The following is a 12,948-nucleotide window of genomic DNA, read 5'->3' as shown; positions in this document are numbered from 1 at the left end:
TCACTTGTTTGTATGTACATTAGTTTTTGAATCTTGCTTGATCAGGAAGACAATAAAAAAAACTTTGAACACATGTTTTCTGGAAAAATGTTTTCACTTAGTCCTAAATGATTAATATTGCTGAATGTTTATTTGTCTACCACACGCTTCGCTACATCTCTATGCTTCACAAATCCTGGTGTATGCTTTTAAATTATGTAGTTTGAAACTGTATTTATGTGAATCTGTAGGCTCCATCAATGAGCTTTGGACAGTAATACACCTCAAAATGAAAAGAAACTAGAAATAAAAAACAGTATTTATGTAGGGCAGTGTTTTGTGAAGCATGCACTGTACCACCCTGCAGCAGCACCCCTGGGAATGGGGTGAAGGAGGGGACTGCATACAGGCCTCTCAGTTGTTCTCGGGAGCCTCAACTTTCGTTTCACAAATAAGTCAGTCTCTAGTTGTTATGGTTGCAAAGAAAACCATGAAAACATGACCCAAGTGTCATTGATGCCTGTCTTAGTCTACAAAGCGCTCAAACAATAGCTCTGAAGTGTCAACTGCTCCATTCATTTCCATAGCTTCTAACTCAAATGTCAATGATAGTACTGTAAAGGTCACTATTGTTAACTCATTCACTGCTCAAAGCATGGAAGAAAGCAGAATACTAAGAGGATCTAGATAATCTTCTCTTAGGCCATGTTTACCCTACAAAATTATGTTGACCTAACTTTCATCAGCATACAGCTACCAGTTATAAAATCACACGTGTGTATGCACACTTGACTCCTTGTGTCAGCAGCATGGGTCTTCACCAGGAGCACTTGTATTGATTGTATTGTCAGTGTGGGGCATTGTGGGACAGCTCCTGAAGGCCAGTAACAGTTGACTTAAGCAACACAATGTCTACACAGACACTGCGTAAACCTAATTACATCAACTATGACTCTCTACCGCTCAGAGATGTGGTGTTATTAAATCAGCGTAGATAGGTACTTACATTAGTAGGAGCCATATTTAAATGAAGACACTTCCACGGCTAAGTCAACACAAAGCAGCTTACGTCAACCTAACCCTGTAGTGCAGACGAGGTCTGAGTGACTGATCATTTTGGTTTAATGCCATGTGGCAGGAGTGAAGGGGGAGATGCAGTTAAGTTTCATTTTCTTGGAGAGACTCAGCTTTCCAAAGTTTAGTAAATGTTAGTATGGGGTGTTCAAAGTTTTCCTGCTGCTTGTTTGGAAAGTTCTGCAAAATAATTATTTCTGGCTCTGTCATCGTTCAAAATGACATACAGAACTGATGGCAAGGTTAACTTTATGATACTTCACATCATAACAATCTTTTGTTTGCACCGCATGATGCTATGCTGCGTTTATGGCTGGGATAGCACATTCATTCTTAACCACCATTTTCAGTAATTTAATTTCTCCAGAGGTTTTAGACTGATTTCTCTAGTTCGTTCTCACAGCTCAGAATATCTTTTGCTTGGAAAGTCTGATAAAAATCTGTTGAGCCATTTGCGTGCATAATACACATAGCCTATTCAGTATATATTATGACTCACACCTAATAGTTTGTTATGACTAATCCATATTAGTCCAAATTATATTAGGTTTTCAAAATTCTAAAATCTTCATTATTTATAACGTGATATATTTACACAAATCACACCAACATTTAGAGCTTTGCAAAGGACTACTTTTAAAAATAAATTAAAGTACTATCCATTTTGCTACACAAGTAACTCAGGTGGAGACCTTTCTGCTGTTAATCAAAATGGCCCAGAAATCTTGAAGGCAGACTTTTTCCCCCCCACATTGCTCAATCAGAGATCATCCAAGCCATGAGGTGGTGAACAAATTGTAAACTGGAGTGCAGTGACTAGCTCTGGCTCTGAGATAAGAGATCCTCAACCAAAGGTAGAGCTATAGCTGATTAAATTGAGAGTTGACGTAGGTCCATGTACCAGTACTGTTTTGGCCAGGCAAAAGCTACGAGGATTAACATTGCCTCATCTCTTCTTAGCCTCCTAATTATCCTCAGAAGTAACAGAACTAGAGGGAATGCAGCAGACTACTCAACCAGGGAAGTAGTAAGCATCTATCATGGAGTCAGGGCTGTGACCTGCCCTGAAGCAGAACTTTGGGCATTTATTGTTCAGGATGGTTGCAAAAGACGCTACTACCAGGTACCCTCATGGATAGAAAATCTCTTGCAGAATCTCCTCCTTTACCGACCACTCATCATGGTCTACAAAGTGTCTGCTGAGGAATTGTGCTATACTGTTTATCACTCCTAGGAGCTGAAATTCCTTCAGTGATATGTTGTTCTTTTATGCAAAAGTTCAACTCATTTTTGCTATGAAGAAGTGATCCACTTGTGGATCTTGCACCTCCCTGCTTGTTCAGATAAAAAACACAGCAGTGTGTTGTCGGTAAGAACTTGAATCACCTGATTCCTGACAGTGGTAATGAAATTTCACAGGAGCAACGAATGGTTCAAAGCTCCAATACATTTTTATGGAGGGAAGACTCTTGTGATGTCCATAGTCCATGAGCCTAAAAAGTTGCCACAGATGGGAAGCTTAGCTCATGGTGGATGCATCTGTTACAAGAGTCATTGTTAGCACTGGTGGTAAGAGCCCTTTGCAGATGTTCCAGGGATCTATCCACCAATTCAGGTCCTCAAGCACCAGTGCAAGTGAGCAAATCAGCATGTCCAGAGAGCATGTGCTTGGATGGTATACTGAGTGAAGCCAGGCCTGCAGACATCTGAGGTGAAGTCTGGCATGCTGAACATGCAGACACCCGAGGCCATATGCCCCAAAAGCTGAAGGCAAGAATGCACTGCTGTCCATGGGTCAGATTTGGGGTTTTCACAGAGGAAGACAAACCTGTCCATTGGAAAGAAAGCCTTCGTGGGCACAGTCCAGTTCTGCTCCTATAAAAGTAATGTCAGTTTCTCTACATTCAACTTTAGCCCCAGATGAGAAAAGATCTCTGATAAGGATGCTGTTTTGTACATTTCCGTTTGACATTCCTTGTGCTAATCAATCATCCAGGCAGGAAAATATGTGCACTCCAAAATGATGCATATGGGCTGTTCCTACTGTCATAAGCTTGGTGAACATCCTCAGTGCTGAGGACAGACCGATAGGGAGCACTGTGTATTGGCAGTGCATGTTCTTAACTACAAATCAAACACACTTCCTGTGGCTTGAATGTACTGTCACATAAGTCACTGAAGAAATGAACCAGGTGAGGTAACCCCTCCTTTACTGTGCTAAGCACCCACTGGTCAGACTCTAACCTCTGTAAAAGAGAAATGCCATAATTTGGGGTTCACCCAGACCAATAAAGGATTCTGCCAATGCCTGTTGTGTAACCCCAGGTGCTTCTGTGGAGTGCAGTTTGGCTCAGAGCCCGAAAACCAGCAGCATGTTCACAGCACAATGGCATCACCCGGACTTCACCAGCTTCGTTACTTCTTGCAGGGTGATACCAACAGCCCTTCCCATCCCCCTTGTAGTCTTCAGTCCCTCCCACTGGATCCTCACAAAAGTCATCAAGTTTGCTGCCTCCAAAGAGACGGGGAATGCAAACCAGCCTGGTAGTTTACTCAGGATTTTACCCTGTAGTTCAATATACAGCAGTGAAATGGTTTTGTAAAAGTAAAACAAGTTTATCAACAGAAAAAACGGTTACCTTCTCATAACTGGAGATTTCCATTACTTGCATCTGAAGAAGTGAGGTTCTTACCCACGAAAGCTTATGCTCCCAATACTTCTGTTAGTCTTAAAGGTGCCACAGGACCCTCTGTTGCTTTTTACAGATTCAGACTAACACGGCTACCCCTCTGATACTTCTCATAACTGTTGTTCTTTGAGATGTGGTGTTAATGTCCATTCCAATTAGGAGTGTGCGCGCAGCAACAGGAAATTTTTTCCCATAGCAGCATCCATTGCGTCGGCTCGGGCGCCCCCTTCATGACGCTTAATCTAGAGCCCTGCCAACCCGATGCCCCCTCAGTTCCTTCCTGTTGACTACTCCGACAGAGGAGTGGGAGGGTGGGTATTGAAATGGACATGAACAACACACCTCTAAGAACAACACAGTTACAAGAAGGTGAGTAACCGTTTTTTCTGCAAGTACTTGTTCATGTTCATTCCAATTAGGTGACTCCCAAGCCTAAAGTTCTGGAGGTGGGGTTGGAGTGGACTACTGATTGGAGTACTGCTCTACCAAAGGCAGCATTATCTCTGGCCTGCCGGGTGATAGCATAATGTGCGGTGACCTCTGTGTATGAAGGGCCATGGCACCACTCTGCATATTTCCTGGGTGGGAACCGTGCCAAGAATGCTGCCGAGGAAGCCTGCGCTCTGGTGGAGTGCGCCATGAGCAGAGGAGCAGGCACCCCTGCCAAGCTGTAGCACTCCTGGATGCAGGATGTGAGCTATGACGAAATTCGTTGGGAGGAGACTGGGACACCTTTCATGCTGTCTGCCACAGCTACAAAGAGTTTAATAGACTTCCATAACGGCTTCATTCTTTTGATGTAGAAGGCTAGTGCTCTGAAAACATCCAATGAGTGCAGCCTCTGCTCCCGGTCGCTTAAAAGTGGTTTAGGATAGAACACTGGGAGGAAATCCATTCCTGGTTGATGTGGAATTAGGAAACCACCTTCGGGAGGATGTGTTCTGAGTTGAACCTTGTCCTTATAGAATACTGTGTAGGAAGGCTCTGATATTAGGGCCTTGAGCTCAGACATCCTCCTGGCTGAGGTTATCACCACCAGAAATGCCACCTTGTACGAGAGAGTGAGCGCAGGGAGCATGTCGCGAGTGATTCAAAGGGCAGCCTCGTCAATCTGGAAAGGACCAGATTGAGGTCCCAGACTGGGACTGACTGTTGGACATGTGGGTATAGCCTGTCGAGTCTCTTGAGGAAACTGCTAACTATAGGGTTGGCAAAGACCAACCGGTTCTCAGTACCTGGATGGAAGGCCGAGATAGCGAGCAAGTAAACCCTTACTGACGACATGGGCAGCCCCTGCTGCTTAAGATGGAGAAGCTAGTCCAATATACACGGTAAAGAAGTGAGGGGGTGATGAACCATGTTGCGTCACCAGATTGAGAATCTCTTCCACTTGGCTAGCTAGGTAACCCTGGTGGAGGGCTTTCGACTGCCAAGGAGGACTTGTCTGACCGAGTCCGAACAGGAAACCACCACTGGATTCAGCCGTGGAGCTTCCATGCTGTGAGGTGTAGTGACTCGAGGGTGCTGGAGATGACTGTGACCCTGGGTCAACAGGACCAGGAAGAGCAGCAAGGTGACTGGGGCTTCCATGGACTGGTGATGTGTACCAGTGCTGGTGAGACCAGGCTGGAGCTATCAACATCATCAAAGCTTGTTCCCTCCATATCTTGAGTACCTTGTGAACAAGCGGAATGGGTGGGAACGAGTAAAGGAGATTGTCTCCCCATGGGAGGAGGAGGAGTGCATTTGTGATGGAACACGGACTGTAACTCAGGAAGGAGCAAAACTGCTAACACTTCCTGTTGCGCCGTGTGGTGAACAAGTCTATCTGGGGAAAGCCGCACTGATGGAAGATGGAGTTTTCGACATCCGGGCGTTAAGGGACCACTCATGGCCGTGGAACAACCTGCTGAGATAGTCCGCCAACTTGTTCTGTACCCCTGGGAGGTACGATGCTTGAAGGTGTATTGAATGCTCTACACAACATGAGGGCTTCCTGGAACAGGGGAGAGGAGTGTGTACCCCCATTTGTTGATATAGAACATAGCCGTGGTGTTGTCTGTCATTACCAATACACATTTCCCTGATAAGTGGGTACGGAAAGTCTGGCATGCCAGGCGCACTGCTCTCAGCTCTCTGAGAGTGATGTGGAGAGCGAGCTCTGCCCCAGACCAGAGGTCTTGAGTCCTGAGGTCCCCCAGATGTGCTCCCCAGCCCAGTGCTGATGCATCCATCACTAGGAAGAGAGACAGCTGATGGCTGGAGAAAGGGACCCCTGCACATACTACCTGTAGGTCGAGCCACCACAGGAGAGAGTTGAGAACCTGGAAGGGCAGGGTTATGACCCTGTCCAAATTGCCCCAGGCTGGCCGATACACTGACGCTAGCCAGGACTGAAGAGGCCGAAGTCTGAGCCTGACATGCTGCACCACATCGGTACAAGCTGCCATGTGTCCTAGAAGTTTCAGGCAGTTCCTTGCTATAGTGGTGGGGAACTGCCTGAGACTTTGAATGATGTTGCCGAGGGCTTGGAACCTCACTTCCAGGAGGTACTCCCTGGCCTGGGTTGAGTCCAGCACCGCCCCTATAAATTCTATCCACTGAACTGGAGACAATGTTGATTTCCCCATGTTCAGAAGAAGGCCCAAATTGTCAAACGTCACTCTTATGAATTCGACCTGTGCCTCCACTTGAGCTCTGGACTGGCCCTTGATGAGCCAGTCATCAAGGTACGGGAACACTTGTACCTGCCACCTGTGCAGGAACGCGGCCATGACCGCCATGCACTTGGTAAACACTCAAGGTGCCACTGACAGGCCGAACGGGAGGACTGTGAACTGACAGTGGTTGTTGTTCACCACAAACCTGAGGTATTTTCTGTGGGGCACAGTTATTACTATGGGAAAGTATACGTCCTTCAAGTTGAGGACGGCATACCAGGCTCCTGGATCTAATGAAGGGATGATGGAGGCCAAAGAGACCATGTGGAACTTGAGCTTCTTCATGAACTTGTTGAGTTCTCAGGTCTAGGATGGGCCTGGGAATACCAGGAATAGAAACCCTTGCCCTTCTGCTCCTGAGGAACCTCTTCTACTGTCCCTAGCAAAAGGAGCAAGTGCACCTCCTATATAAGGAGTTGCTCATGAGAGGGGTACCTGAAGAGGGACGGGGAAGGGGGGTGGAAGAGCAGGAGGGCACAGCATTGGATGGAGTATCCCCACTCTACTGTGCAGAGCAGCCAGCAGTCCGAAGTGATATGGGACCATGCACAGTAGAAAGGGGATAGTTGGGATGAAAAAGTAAGGCAGTGTAGATCCAGTTCTTGTTCTAGTGCGCCGTCTTCAACTGCACCTTCAAAAGGTCGGTTTGGGGCCAGGGAGCTGGTTTGGGTTGGCCAGACCCCTGGCCTGAGGATGGGTGTGGCCTTTTCCTGCCGCTCCTATTCCTCCTCCAGGAACCAGCCTGTCGGTTCCATTGTTGGTAGAACCGCAGAGGAGGTTGCGGTCTGAAATGTTTCCGCTGCGTGGCGAGAGTATGGAGGCCCAGTGATTTGAGGGTGGCTCTTGAGTCTTTTAGGCTATGAAGCCTTTTATCTGTCTTTCCAGAAAAGAGTCACATCCTCAAAAGGGGAGGTCCTGAATAGCCTGCTGGACCTTGGCTCCAAGTTTCAGGTCTGCCATACAAGAGCCCCTTCTCATGGCCACCCCTGTAGCCATCACCCTGGAGGCAGCATCAGCTCCGTCTAGCACCGCCTGCAGGGAAGCTCAGGAGATGAGCCTGCTCTCCTTGACCAAGGCCGAGTCTCGGCATGGAAGTATTGTGGCAGCAGCTTTGCAAATTTTCCATTGCTCCACATGTATAATAGCAGTACCTGCTAACAACGGCCTGCAGGTTTGAAATGCGGAGTTGAAACCCGCCCATAGAATAGACCTTTCTACCAAAAAAGGTTGAGTCTTTTCGTTTCCCTGTTCTTAGGGGAGGGTCCCTGATAGCCCTGCTGCTCAGACTGGTTAGCAGCATCCACAACCAGGGAATCAGGCAGCATGTGCGAGTACAGATGCTCGATGACAGAAAGTAGCGCTTTTCATTGCGCTTAGCTGTGGGGGGAAACGAGGCTGGGGTCTGTCAAAGTTTTGGTTGTGACAGATACAATTTTGATGACAGGGAGGGCAATGTGTGCAGGTCTGCAGGGCGCTAGGATGTCCACCATGGGATCCGTGTCTTTGATTACCTGCTCCACATGAATGCCCAGGCCATGAGCAACTTTTTTTTTAATTTTTAAATTAAATTAATGGAGATATCCCATCTCCTAGAACTGGAAGGGACCTTGAAAGGTCATCGAGTCCAGCCCCCTGCCTTCACTAGGGGGACCAATTTTTGATTTTGCCCCAGATCCCTAAGTGGCCCCCTCAAGGATTGAACTCACAACCCTGGGTTTAGCAGGCCAATGCTCAAACCACTGAGCTATCCCTCCCCCCTGTTGTTGCAGCAACTGCTGCAAGGCCCTGTTACCCTCCAGAGCTGGGGCTATAGTGGTGCCCGCCAGTGCCACATCTGGCGAGGAAGAAGCCCCCATGAAGGGTGGCTGTTCCCTCCCCATGGCACCCAAGGAGTTCCGCAACTCCTGGGGATCCCAGGTTGGAGCTGACTGGACGGTGCCGTTCCTGTAGGTGCCGGGACAGAGGACACCCATGGCATTACAGGCGTCGCTGTAGGTGTCGATGTCAGCACCATCGGTCAATGGTGCCATAGCCGACTGCGTCGATGTATGCTGCAGCGATGCCTCAATAGCTGGCTGCAGTGGCCGGGAGATCGCCAGGGCTGCAGGTTCCTGAGGGCCAGAAAGTGGAACAAAAGTAGCTGAAGCTACTGACATTGCTGCCGAGCGCGACCCTTGACTCCATCCCTGGCTCTGATGGAAGGCCCAGGGCGTCCAGAAAGGCCACTACGCCGGGTTCTGCCACTGCGCCAGGTAAGCTAGTCTCTCCTGCCATGACCTGGACCTCCTGCTCCAGAAGTAGTTAAAATTCATGGGAATGATGTACATGAAGTTCCCCAGCTTGAGTGTTTGTATGTGACCCGAATAAAACATACAATTTCAACTTCACATACCAACATAAAATTGTATAACAGTAAAACCTCATTAATCCACACATTTTAGAATATTGCAATAAGTGACCCATCCTACCGCCTAGCAAAAATTTCACAGAGACGTGATTAAAATATTCTTCTATATCTGGTAATATTTAATATTTTGTGAAAATAAGCATTTACAGTACTAGCTCATGAAGTATAATGAACCATAATTTTCAAAATAAATCACAGAAAACTGATTCACTAACTTGCTTTTTAAATAACTGTTCACTTACTAATTTGCAAATCTCACTAGCACACAACAGGTCTCCCACAGTGTAATTCAGAATGAGATACTATTTTACTAGTATTCTTCCTGTTTTAAAAGAAGAGGAAATCATGTAATAAAATCAAGCAATTTAAAAAAAGAGAAAGAGAAAGGGTGAAAACTAGAGTCCAGCAGCAGCCAACCATTTCTGAGCTGCAGTATTTGAGCAGCCTCTAGTGGGAGCCTGGGAGAAAACAACTTATTTACTTGCTTGAATAACAGGGATTTATGTTTTAATCCTAATTAGAGCTCTCAGAGTCTAGAGACAACAATTCAGTTTTACAGCAACTTTCAAGGTTTTGAAATTTGTATACATTCCACATTGGAAGAAAAGCAAAACCTTTTGACCATTTTCACAAAAACGTAATTGGGAGAGGAGAAGAACTCTAGAGCTGAGTGATTAGGGCACTGGTCTGGGATTAGAGCTTGCTGGGAATTTTTCAACAAGAGTTTTTTTTCCCCCCAATCAGATATCAAATCATTGAAACCAGAATTTTCACAGAAGTGTTCAGGTCCAGGAGGGAAGGAGAGGAGAAGATGCGGGGGACAGGGAGGGAGAAAGGGGAAGAAGGATAACTGACCCATCCCACAATAGCCAATAGCCTGGTGGTTAGGACACTCATCTGGTATGTGGGAGACCCGAGTTCAGGTTCCTGCTTTGACTGATTAGAAGCAGTTTTTGATCATGGATCTGAACCTGGGCCTCCCACATCCCAGACCTGGGGCCTAACCACCAGGGTAGGGCATCAAAGTCTCTGGGTATTTCTAACTGCAGCAGCAGCCGCCATCAAAAAACACCACCACCACACTGCAGAAGTAAATATCAGAGCTGGTTTACCTGATTCAGGCTCGTGCTATGGGGCTAAAAAATGGGAAGTGTAGATGTTCCCACTCAGGCTGGAGACTGAACTTTGAGACCCATTCCCCGACTGGGTTTCAGACCCTGGGCTCCAGCTTGAGTGGGAACATTGACTCTTCCCATTTTTCAGTCCACGATCCCAAGTCAGTTGACCTGGGCTCTGAGATCTGCTGTGTTTTTGTTGTTGTTTTGGGGAGAGTAGATGTACCCTCTTCTCCCTTTCAAGAGCAAGCAAGCACATGACGAGCCTGACCCAAAAACCTTCCCAACCAGCATAATTTGTTTTTTAATTTTAGTGAAAATGTTGCAAACAGCTCTAATCCTTATCCACAGTAAATTCTAGTAAAAACATTCTGCAGTTACAGAATCCAAACAGTTAGTATCCTTTATCCTTCCTTGCAGTGCAACATTCTATAGGCCAAGGATATAAATACCCTTCAGTTGCTCCATATCTCCAGAAGCTCTATTTGCAGTTGGGCTCAGAAGTAGAGGAAAAGAGGCAGGGTCACTGCAGCTGAGTGGATAGAATACAATCGAAGAACAGGAGCTACTGTTGAAAAGTAACCCCCTTTTCTTCCCTTACCTTTCCCTAGCCCTACTGTAGGCAACTAGGTGCAACCTCCCAGAGGAGGTAAACAAGGAGCCTTTCAGAAAAGGGGATTGAATTAGTATCTATGATGCAGTGTCAAGAGAATATTGAATAATGATGAAGGTGCAAGCCAAAACTTCATACAGCAGCTCTACAAACTACACAAAAAGGTCAGTGTACGTATGTGCCATTAAGGTTGCCATTTCCCTAGTTGATCGAGCCCAGACACAGCAGCTGGGTCCTAACTGAGGCGGGTTAGTCTTTAGATTTGACCAAGGGCCATAAATAAGTCTCACATTTCAAATTGGTGGGGTTATAGTTGTTAATACCTAGAGACCCAGGCCATGTAGCCTTACTTCACTATAGTTCTACAGCTTTGGGGGGAAAAGGCAGGCAGTGGTAGTAACAGAGATGGTAGTTTGATAAAACTTTTGTCAGGAATTTGAGGGTGGGGTTTGAATATCACCTTGTCTTTGTGAAATAGTGTAAAGTGAATGGGCCACCAGATTGTGCAGCTCAAACCCTCCTAGACTAAGTAATGCCCACAAAAAGTGGAAGCATGTAACCTGACACAAGCAATAGTAAGATTTTTCATTGTTTTAACATATTAAATTCCGGAAGATCAGTAGGCTACTGGATAGAATTCCTGGGAGCGTTTTAAATTTGTTTCATCATGGGATGGTAAAACACCAGTGACTAACATATCCCTGTATTAGGAACAACATAGAAGATAAATAAGCATTTACAATAAACAGGAATAGTTGCCTTGAGCAAACCATTTAAACCAGTTCCATTCGGCCATGTAAAGCTTCCCAGCAGAAGGCTTTTGGATTCCAACATTACTTCCTTTATCCCCTCAGCTAAGCACAAGACATCCTCCCCTAAAAACTCTGCAGCTAAGAGGTCTGTTTTAGGGTTCCAGAGGTGGTATTATTTGGATGCACCACTCTACCTTTCTGACGAGACAAGCTTCAGAGGAGAAAGAATAGGTTAACTTTTAACAGGGCCGGAAACTCCAAGAATAGGTCTGCAGGATAACTAACTCTTGTCTTGCCAATTCTGCAGTACCCTGAAAGCAAGAAGAATTTGAAGGAAGGCATGAAGGAGTTTTTCTTCAGTTTAAATGAAGTTATTTATCACCTTCTTAGAATGAGCACCTGTATTTAGGCAGCACTGAATATTGGTTCAGGATATGTACCTGTGTCACTATGGTGTGTGTTGGGAGTTTGAAAGGAGGTTCCTGTTGTATTTAAATCAATTTAAATTTAAGTCTAAGAACCAAGACTTCAGGGTTAATGAGGAGGGGATTATTGCCATGGCCTGATCCTTCACAATCTTTTTTGTCATCTTTACTCTCATGTGGGAAAGGCATAAGGGGGACATTTTAGCCCAGAGGTGGGCAAACTACAGCCCCTCAGGGCTTTGGATCCAGCCACGAAAGTCTGAATACATCTAAAATTATCTAAATATTCTTCAACCTGTTCTTTTCCTATTTTGACTGGTGTTCTTTCCACCTTATTAATATTTTATTGTATATCCAGTCACCATTAACCTTTTTTGGGAAAAAGGATGCAAAATAGGCATTGAACATCTCATCCTTCTTAATGTCACCAGTTATTAGCTCTCCTTCCCCACTATACTTTCCTTCATCTTCCTCTTGCTCCTCATGTATTAATAGAGCCTCTTATTGTGTTCATGTCCCTTGCTAGGTATAAATCATTTTATCATTTAGCCTTTCTGATTTTGTGCTTACATGCTTGTGCTATTCTTTTGTAATTAGCCTTAGCAATTCATCCATGTTTCCCCTTTTTGATTTTCAGGTCATTAAAGAGCTCCTGGTAGAGATTGTGATGCTGTGTATAATAGGGTTACCATTCGTCCGGATTTACCCGGACATGTCCTCCTTTTGTGTGCTAAAAATAGCGTCCGGGGGGAATTTGTAAAGCACTCACAATGTCCGGGATTTCCCCCTCCCCCGGCAGAGCGAGCGGCTGGGAGGGCTGCAGGAAAGTCCCGGGCTGGACTCCGGAGCAGCTTCCTCCTCCCACCCACCCCCCCCCTGCATTCTGAGCCGGCCGGCAGCTCCTCCTCCTGCAGCCCGCTCCGGCAGCCCTGTGCAGGGCCAGGGACCGGGTTTTGTGTTGTGCAGGGGAGCTCAGCCATGTGTCCGGCTGGCACAGAGCCCAACACCCTGTTCTGAGCAGCAGGGTAAGGGGGGGCAGGAGAAGGGACAGGAAGGATCTGGAGGGGGCAGTCAAGAAACGGGGGGGGGGCTTTTGGAGGGGAGTGGAGAAAGTTTTGGGCAGTCAGGGTACAGGTAGGGGGTAGGGTCCTGGGGGGCAGTTGGGGGGGGGGT

At 46.4% G+C, this 12,948-nt stretch overlaps 1 protein-coding gene across 4 annotated transcripts in view; it reads right to left on the bottom strand.

The window, feature by feature from the left end:
• DTNBP1 (dystrobrevin binding protein 1) overlaps positions 1-12,948 on the bottom strand; it is a 159,192-nt gene that overhangs the window by 112,401 nt on the left and 33,843 nt on the right. The window lies entirely within an intron of this gene.

The sequence above is a fragment of the Trachemys scripta genome, chromosome 2 (assembly GCF_013100865.1).
Source record: "Trachemys scripta elegans isolate TJP31775 chromosome 2, CAS_Tse_1.0, whole genome shotgun sequence".
Lineage (NCBI taxonomy): Eukaryota > Metazoa > Chordata > Testudines > Emydidae > Trachemys > Trachemys scripta.
This window is presented reverse-complemented; position numbering and strand designations above follow the sequence as displayed.